Here is an 8,268-nt window from a genome sequence, read left to right as displayed (position 1 = left end):
GCGCTTGTCGTCGCCGATGCTGGTCAAGACGATGTAGGCCGCGTTCTTATCTGGGTAGGCGTCGTCGTGCATGGCGCCGCCGGCCGGAGGCGGTGAAGGAGGCAGAGGCGGTTGGTGCGCACCTAGAGCCGGAGCTGGAGGAGGCGGGACGTCGCAGCTCATTATGCGCTTGGTGATGCCGCACTGCCGAAGCGTGTGTGTGGACGGCCTCGCGCCGCAGTGGTCCTTGCAGGGAGCGTCGAGCATCTCTTCGAAGCTCATGGCGGGCTGCCATGCCGCCTTGCCGGTCTGCCGGCGCTTGGCTGCCAGGTCGGCTGCGGGGTCGGTGGCCGCGACGAGTCGGTTGTCGTAGTGTTGAGCCGACTGGTCGGCCTTGCGCTTGTTGTTCTGCTGGTTGTGCTGCTGTCGGCTGCTTTCGCCGACTGGCGTCGGAGGGTGAACCGGCTTTGCTTTGCCGGCTTCATCCAGCGCCACCTGGATCTTCATGGTGGAGTCAGCGTTGGCGTACTTGTCCGCCTTCACCATGAGCGCGGCCATGGTAGCCGGCTCGGAGCGCAAGAGCTTGTGCTTGAGGAGGGTGCCATCTCAGCACCCGTTGACGAAGTACTGGATTGCTTGGACCTTGTGGACGCCCTCGCAGCTGTTCCAAAGCTCAGTCCAGCGTGCGACGTACTCGCGGCCGGTCTCCGTCGGCCTCTGCATGCACATGGCAAGCTGACTGGGGGCGGCCGGTTCACCGGCAGGTTCCCGTGAATTTGTGGATGAAAGCCTGCTCAAAGTCAACCCACGTGTTGACGCTGCTCACCGGCAGACTGTTCAACCAGGTGCGGGCTGACCATTGGAGCATGAGCGGCATGTAGCGCACGGTTAGTCGGTGGTTGCCGCCCGTGATGCCGATGGTGGTAGTGTAGTCGGTGAGCCAGTCCTCCGGCTTCACGGTTCCTTTGTACTTGGGGGTGTCGCGGGGGATCATGAACCTTTTTAGAAAAGGCTCCTCCCAGATGCGTGGGCCGAAGCACGCCGGCCCGACGGCGCCACTCTCCTCCACCTCCAGGGAGAAGGCAAGTCGGTCGAGACGGTGGCGAGCGTCGGTGTCGTCGATGGCGCGTCCGCAGAGTCAGCTGGCACCAGGCCACGGGGGGGGGGGGGTCGGTTGGAGCCGGATGCAGGCCAGGTTGTTCGGGTCCGCATCGATTTTCTGGAGCCGGCTCGTCGCCTAAGCCGCCGCCGGCCATCGGGGGCAGGTCACGCCGGGTCCGGGTGCGACCGGAGTGCGCCTCGCCGGGTGGTGAGGATGGCGTGTGCTGATGATTTATACGTCTCCAACGTATCTATAATTTATGAAGTATTCATGCTATTATATTATCCTTCTATGATGATTTATATGCATTTATATGTCATTTTATATGATTTTTGGGACTAACCTATTAACCTAGAGCCCAGTGCCAGTTTCTGTTTTCTCCTTGTTTTTGTATTTTACGGAAAAGGGATATCAAACGGAGTCCAAATGACGTGCCAATTTTTGAGGATTTTTTCTAGACCAAAAGAAGACCACAGAGCATCGGAGTTGGGCCAGAGGAGTCCCGGGCTGCCCATGAGAGTGGGGGGCGCCCCCCCCCCTAGGGCACGGCCCCCTATCTCGTGGACAGCCCAAAGGCCCCCTTGACGTGAAACCAACGCCAAAAATTCCTTTAAATACAGAAACCTTCGGGAATTAACCTAGATCGGAAGTTCCGCCGCCGCAAACCTCTGTACCCACGAGATATCAATCTAGACCCTCTCTGGCACCCTGCCGGAGGGGGCCATCATCACCGGAGGCCATGGAGGAGGATCTCGGAGGGGCCATCATCGCCATGAAGGCCAAGGACCAGAGGGGGAAAGCCATGGAGGAGGAAGCACAAGGGGGAGAACCTCTCTTCCTCTCTCTTGGTGGCACCGGAGTGCCATCGGGAGGGGAATCATCGCCGCGGTGATCGTCTTCATGAACATCACAATCATCATCACCATCCTCATCTCTTTTACGCGGTCCACTCTCCCACACCCCACTGTAATCCCTACTTGAACATGGTGCTTTATGCTACATATTATGATCCAATGATTGTTGCCATCCTATGATGTTTTGAGTAGATATCTTTTGTCCTTGAGTTGATTGGTGATCTAGATTGGTACGATTTGTATGTTTTATTTTGGTGCTGTCCTACGGTGCCCTCTGTGTCGCGCAAGCGTGAGGGATTCCCTCTGTAGGGTGTTGCAATACATGCATGATTCACTTATAGTGGGTTGCGTGAGTGACGGAAACACAAACCCGAGTAAGGGGGTTGTTGCGTATGGGATAAAAGGGGACTTGATGCTTTAATGCTATGGTTGGGTTTTTACCTTATTGATATTTAGTATTTGTGGATGCTTGCTAGAGTTCCAACCATAAGTGCATATGATCCAAGGATGGAAAAGTATGTTAGCTTACGCCTCTCCCTCATATGAAATTACAATGACGACTATCGATTTTGTTAACAATTGCCTAGGACAAGTCCGCACACCGATCCACCATTATTCCACACTCGCTAGTTATATTATTTAGTATTATTTTCTAAATTTATGATAACAGCACCTACTTTTATATATTAGCTCTCTGGTATCATACAAAGTTGTCCTCTTTATACCTACAACACAGTTTTATTTCTTGTTTCTAGTTGGAAGCAAATGTTCGGTGCATGTAGAGTCGTATCAGGGGCAGATAGGGCTTGAGAGAATATTGATCTTACCTTTAGCTCCTTGTGGGTTCGACACTCCATAATTATCACTTCCACCTTTGGGAATTTCTACGATGATTCCCTGCACTTGGGGATTATCAAGCTCTTTTCTGGCGCCGTTGCCGGGGAGCAATAGCGTGGGGTTGATATTTTTGTGTGTGCTTGTTTGCTTTCTTCACTTAGTAGATTTTGTTTTTCCTTTTTTGTTTATGTTTAGTTGTGGGTGAAACATACAAATTTTTTAAAAAAATAATGGAATGACCAAAAAGAATTACTTGCCTCTCATGCCTAAAAAGGTTTTTCAAAAAGAGAAGTGATTGGAAAGTTATGCATTGAAGAAGTGAGGGTCGACCTTGAGCACTTGTGTTCATGCTCATGGAAATAATGTAGAATTTTTCATGGAAGTTTCTCTGTAAATAATTATCCCCTTGTATATATCCATTGTATTATAAAAATAATGTGGCAAGCTTGGGTTTTAGTGTGATAAGATTGCTTCCTTACTATGTGCAGAACAAAAACAGAAACTTTGGCTGTAGTGCATGAATTTAAATTTTTTACTGGAAATTCAAATGGGTCTGAAACTTTTTGTACATTATTTCTGTACAAATTTTTCAAATTTTCAAATTTATTTCATAATTTTTGGAGTTACAGAAGTTTACTAAACTTCCAGATTACTATAGACTGTCCTGTTCTTGACAGATTCTGTTTTTTGTGTGTTGTTTGCTTATTTTGATGCATCTATGGCTAGTATGCAGGGTATGAACCATAGAGAAGTTGGAATACAGTAGGTTTAACACCAATATAAACAAAGAATGAGTTAATTACAGTACCTTAAAGTGGTAGTTTGCTTTATTACACTAACGGATCTCACAAGTTTTTCTTTAAGTTTTTTGTGAATGAAGTGTTTGAAGAACGAGGAGTTACCGATGTGAGAAGAATAAAGAGAGACAAGAGTTCAAGCTTGGAGATGCCCAAGGCACCCCAAGTAAATATTTCAAAAGATACTCAAGCATCTAAGCTTGGGGATGCCCCGGTTGGCATCCCATCTTTCTTCTTCAACAAATATCGGTATACCTCGGTTTTTGTTTTGTTCACATGATTTGTGTCCTTTGTTTTTGTATTTTTCTTTAATAATCATGCTAGTATGAGCTATCTCTTCATTGATTTAAAGAATGCTTCATGTGCTTCACTTATATCTTTTAAGTATGATCTTATAGAATTGCTCTTTGTGCTTCACTTAAATTGTTTGAGTATGGTTTTGTAGAATGCTTCGTGCGCTTCACTTATATATTTTGAGCTTGGATATTGGCTATTTTATATTAATTATAAAATGCTCTAGGAACTTCACTTATATCTTTTGGAGTATGAATAATACTATAATTTAAAGTGGGTTTGGAAGAGTGTCAACTTTAGGAATTAGTGATCCCACTATCTTGGAGGAGGTTGAATCTTTGTACGATATTTATGAAAGTGGATTTGGAAGAGTGTCAACTTTAGTTAGTATTCCATTATTTCGGAAGAGGTTCCAATTGAGTATGACAACAAAGTTGCTATCCATGTTGCTACTGAAAATTTTTATGAGGGAGGAATATGTGCTTGTAGGAGTTGCAATAATATCAAGTTTCCTATCTATGTGCTTAAATTTTTGAAGTTATACTTGTTTTGCCTTCCTATGCTAGTTGATTCTTGTTCCTATAAATTGTGTGCTCACAAAATCCCTAGGAATAGGAAGTGGGTTAGATTTAAATATGCTAGTCATATTCTTTATGATGCTCTTTTTATGTTTCAACTCGTATCTTCTATGCGAGCATCATTGAAATCATCATGCCTAGGTAAAAGGCATTAAAGAAAAGCGCTTTTGGGGAGACAACCCTATGTTTATCCTTACTGTTTTTGTGCGTCTACATGATTAAGCTACTGTAGTAATCATTTTTTATAGCTTTTGTTTCAATAAAGTGCCAAGTAAGACCTTTGGGAAGACTTGGGTGAAAGTTAATGTGATCTTGCTGTAAAAAGCAAAAACTTTGCGCTCACGAGATTAGCTGTCATTTTTTACAGAAGAGTGCTTTTCAGTTGATTCTGTTTGTAGAAGATTAATATACAAATTACTCACGTCAACCAATTTATTTAATAATTTTTGGAGTAGCAGAAGTATGGTTATTGTTCAGATCATTACAGACTGTTCTATTTCTGACAGATTCTGTTTTCATTGCATAGTTTGCTTGTTTTCTAGTTTCTATGGCTTATATTTCTCAATATAAATTGTAGAAATAATATGGTACAGTAGGCATTATGTGAAAACAATTATGAACCTTGTCTTTTACAGTACCAAAGTGCATGGTTTACTCTTTATCATACTAATCTATCTCACGAAGTTTGGTTGAGTTTTGTGTGGTTGAAGTTTTTAAGTTTTGGGTAAAGATTCAATGGACTATGGAATAAGGAGTGGCAATAGCCTAAGCTTGGGGATAACCAAGGCACCCCAAGGTAATATTCAAGGACAACCAAGAGCCTAAGCTTGGGGATGCCCCGGAAGGCATCCCCTCTTTCGTCTTCGTTCATCGATAACTTTACTTGGAACTCTATTTTTAATCACCACATGATATGTGTTTTGCTTGGAGCATCATTTCCTCTTGTTAGTATTTGCTTGATGTTATTTAGAATAATGTTTTGCATCTTTATTTTCAATAAAAATGTCAAGGATAGCCTTTACCATGCTTATTTTGCTAGTATACATGTTACTGTTTCAAAACAGAAAGTTTACCGCTATTGCAAAACAATTCCCTAGAAAAGTCAGAGAACGGTATAATTAGGGCTGGGCATTCGGTTTATATGGTTAATATGGTTCGGTTTATTCGGTGTTTTATAATTTCGGTTTTGAAGAAATGGAAACCGAATTAATCACACAATATTTAGAAACCGAACCATATTAACCATAATATATCGGTTCGGTTTATTCGGTTAACTGAAAAACCAAAATACATGCACTCATCAGTATATATCACAAGAGCTAGCAACCTTAACATCAGTCCTTGCTTTATTCGGTCAAGCAAACTAGTGAACATAACTAAGTGTAAAATCACATGGGGCGTTACATGTATTATGTACGGAAGAATATGTGTGATGCGTGTAAACTAAGCAACTCATGCACTAATTGATACACTAATTGCTAGTTACTTCCATAACCAAGCGCCGGGCATGCATACATACTCCTACGAGTACTAGTTAGATTGTGAGATTAGAAACTCATCTAGCGGCTGGCCTGACGTCTGCCACAACCAACAAGTATTTGCCAGAGGACGCGCCCCCGCTGCACTTTCAAAAACAAGGTATTGCATGGGGTATCGTACATATCGGTTTTTTCGGTGTATTCAGTTTTGGACACTGGAAACCGAACAAAAACCAAACACCAAACAACCTTAAAATTTCCCACTGAACAAAAAATCGAATCACCGAATTAATAGATAAATCGGTTAATATGGTTCAGTTCGATTTGGTTTTTTGGTTTTCGGTTCAAAAGTGCCCACCCCTAGGTACAATGTTGAATATTTTTGAATATTAAGCTCTGGTAAATTTATTACAGTGGGAATTTTCTCTTATAATTTTTGGAGTTAGGGAAGTATTGATACTCTTGCATTGTTTACAAACTGTACTGTTTTGGCAGATTGTTGTTATGTGTCACATCCCTAGTTCTGACAATGCCTAGTGCATGCATTAGAGTGTTGCACCATGTTTAAATTTCATTTAAACCTGAAATGGGGGCTGATAAACCCTAGCAGCTAATGAATTCAACTAGGGTCAAAATAAAATCTTTTTCAATAAACCCAAAATGCCCTCTGGAAATGTTCATGATTTCTGGTAAAGGTGAAAACCTCTGCCAAAAATGATGCACATATTTTAGGCCATTCTGGATTTTTTGAATTAAATCATTACTTATTTGCATTTGGGCATTTAAATACTATAAAATATTTTAAATGCTCAAATAATCCCAAACTGAAATGGTTACTGTAGGATATATTTCTAACAGTGGTCATGAGCAGTTGCATGATTTTTGGGACTGTTTTAGTATTTTTAATAAAGCCAAAACAATTGCAGAAAACAGAAAATGGAATTAAGAGAGAGTGAGAAAAGCTGACTGGCGCTTACCTACAGCCCATCTGGCTCCTCAGCCGGCCCAACACCGTGCAGCCCAGCCAGCGCAGCGCCTTTCTTCAACCTTCTGCCAGAAGGCGAGGCAGCTGCGTGGAGAGCGCACACCCGAGCTGCGCCAGCTCCTGCTTGCCGCCTTCTGCTTCCCCCTCGCGTCTGGCGACGCCACGCACCTCCCTGCCTCTCTCTCTCACTCTCCCGCGCTCTCACCCCCTTCCTGGATCTCTCTCTGCAGCGCGCCCGAGTACCCTGCCGCACGCCGGAAAGCACCGCCACAGCCACGGCCACCCCCTAGCCCAACCACCGTGACCAATAGCTCCGCAAGGACCTGAAGCATCTCCTCGACGAGCCACGCAAGCCGGGTTTCACCGCAACACCGCCATCGATGCCTTCTTCAACCTCGGGACCGCCGGCCATCACCGTCAAATTCATCGGCTCTGGACCATCCACGACCTCACCGAGCGTCCCGTCGTCATCGCTGTGAGCCCCTAACCACTTACCCCCTGCTCCCCTCGTCGAATTAATGCCGCAACCATCGATCCCCGCAGCGCCAGAAGCTCACCGCGGCCGGCCTTGTCGCCGCCGTGGCCTGAGCTCGAACGGGTCGCGCCCGTGCATCTCACCGAGCTCGTGGTGACTCCAGGAGGCTGCGCAGTGCTTTACCTCACTCGCCCGTGCTCCACAACGCCGTTTTCGCCGAGGTCCGAACTCCGGCGCCGCCGCGAGCTCCATTCCGGTGAGCTCCGGCCACCCCAGCTCGAGCTGTTGCCACCCCTGGATGCGCGCGAAGCCCAGCAACCCATAGCCGTAAACCACGCCCGAAACCATCCCCTATAACGCTTTCCCGGGGCGTTTCCGTCGTCGGATTCGGTCGCCGCCGGCCGAACTCCGGTGGCCGGTGATGTGGTACGTCATTAGCCACTGATGACCCCACTAATTAACCTCCAGTGAAACTGACAGCCGGGCCCCACATCCTAACTAACTGGCTAACTAAACTAGATTAAGTTTAATCTAATTACCCTGGACCCACACGTCAACATTGACTGTGCTGACGTGTCCGTTGACTGGGCCCACCTGCCAGCGACCTAAACGAGCCCTAAGTCACTGACTAATGGGACCCCCTGGTCAGGTTTGACCCGGGGCAGCCCTGTTGACTTGCTGACGCAGGCATGACGCAGTGCTGATGTCATAACTCATTTTCTGGATTTAATTTAATTCTGAAATTCCAGAAAATGCCTAAAACTTCAATAAATCATAGAAAATTAACCGTAACTCCAAATTAAATAATTTATATATGAAAAATTATCAGAAAAATTCAAGGAATCCATCTGTACCATTTTCATGCATGTTAGAACAACTTATCACTACT

This window comes from Triticum dicoccoides, chromosome 4B (assembly GCF_002162155.2).
Source record: "Triticum dicoccoides isolate Atlit2015 ecotype Zavitan chromosome 4B, WEW_v2.0, whole genome shotgun sequence".
Lineage (NCBI taxonomy): Eukaryota > Viridiplantae > Streptophyta > Magnoliopsida > Poales > Poaceae > Triticum > Triticum dicoccoides.
The sequence above is the reverse complement of the archived record's forward strand: the minus strand, read 5'-3'. Positions refer to the sequence as shown.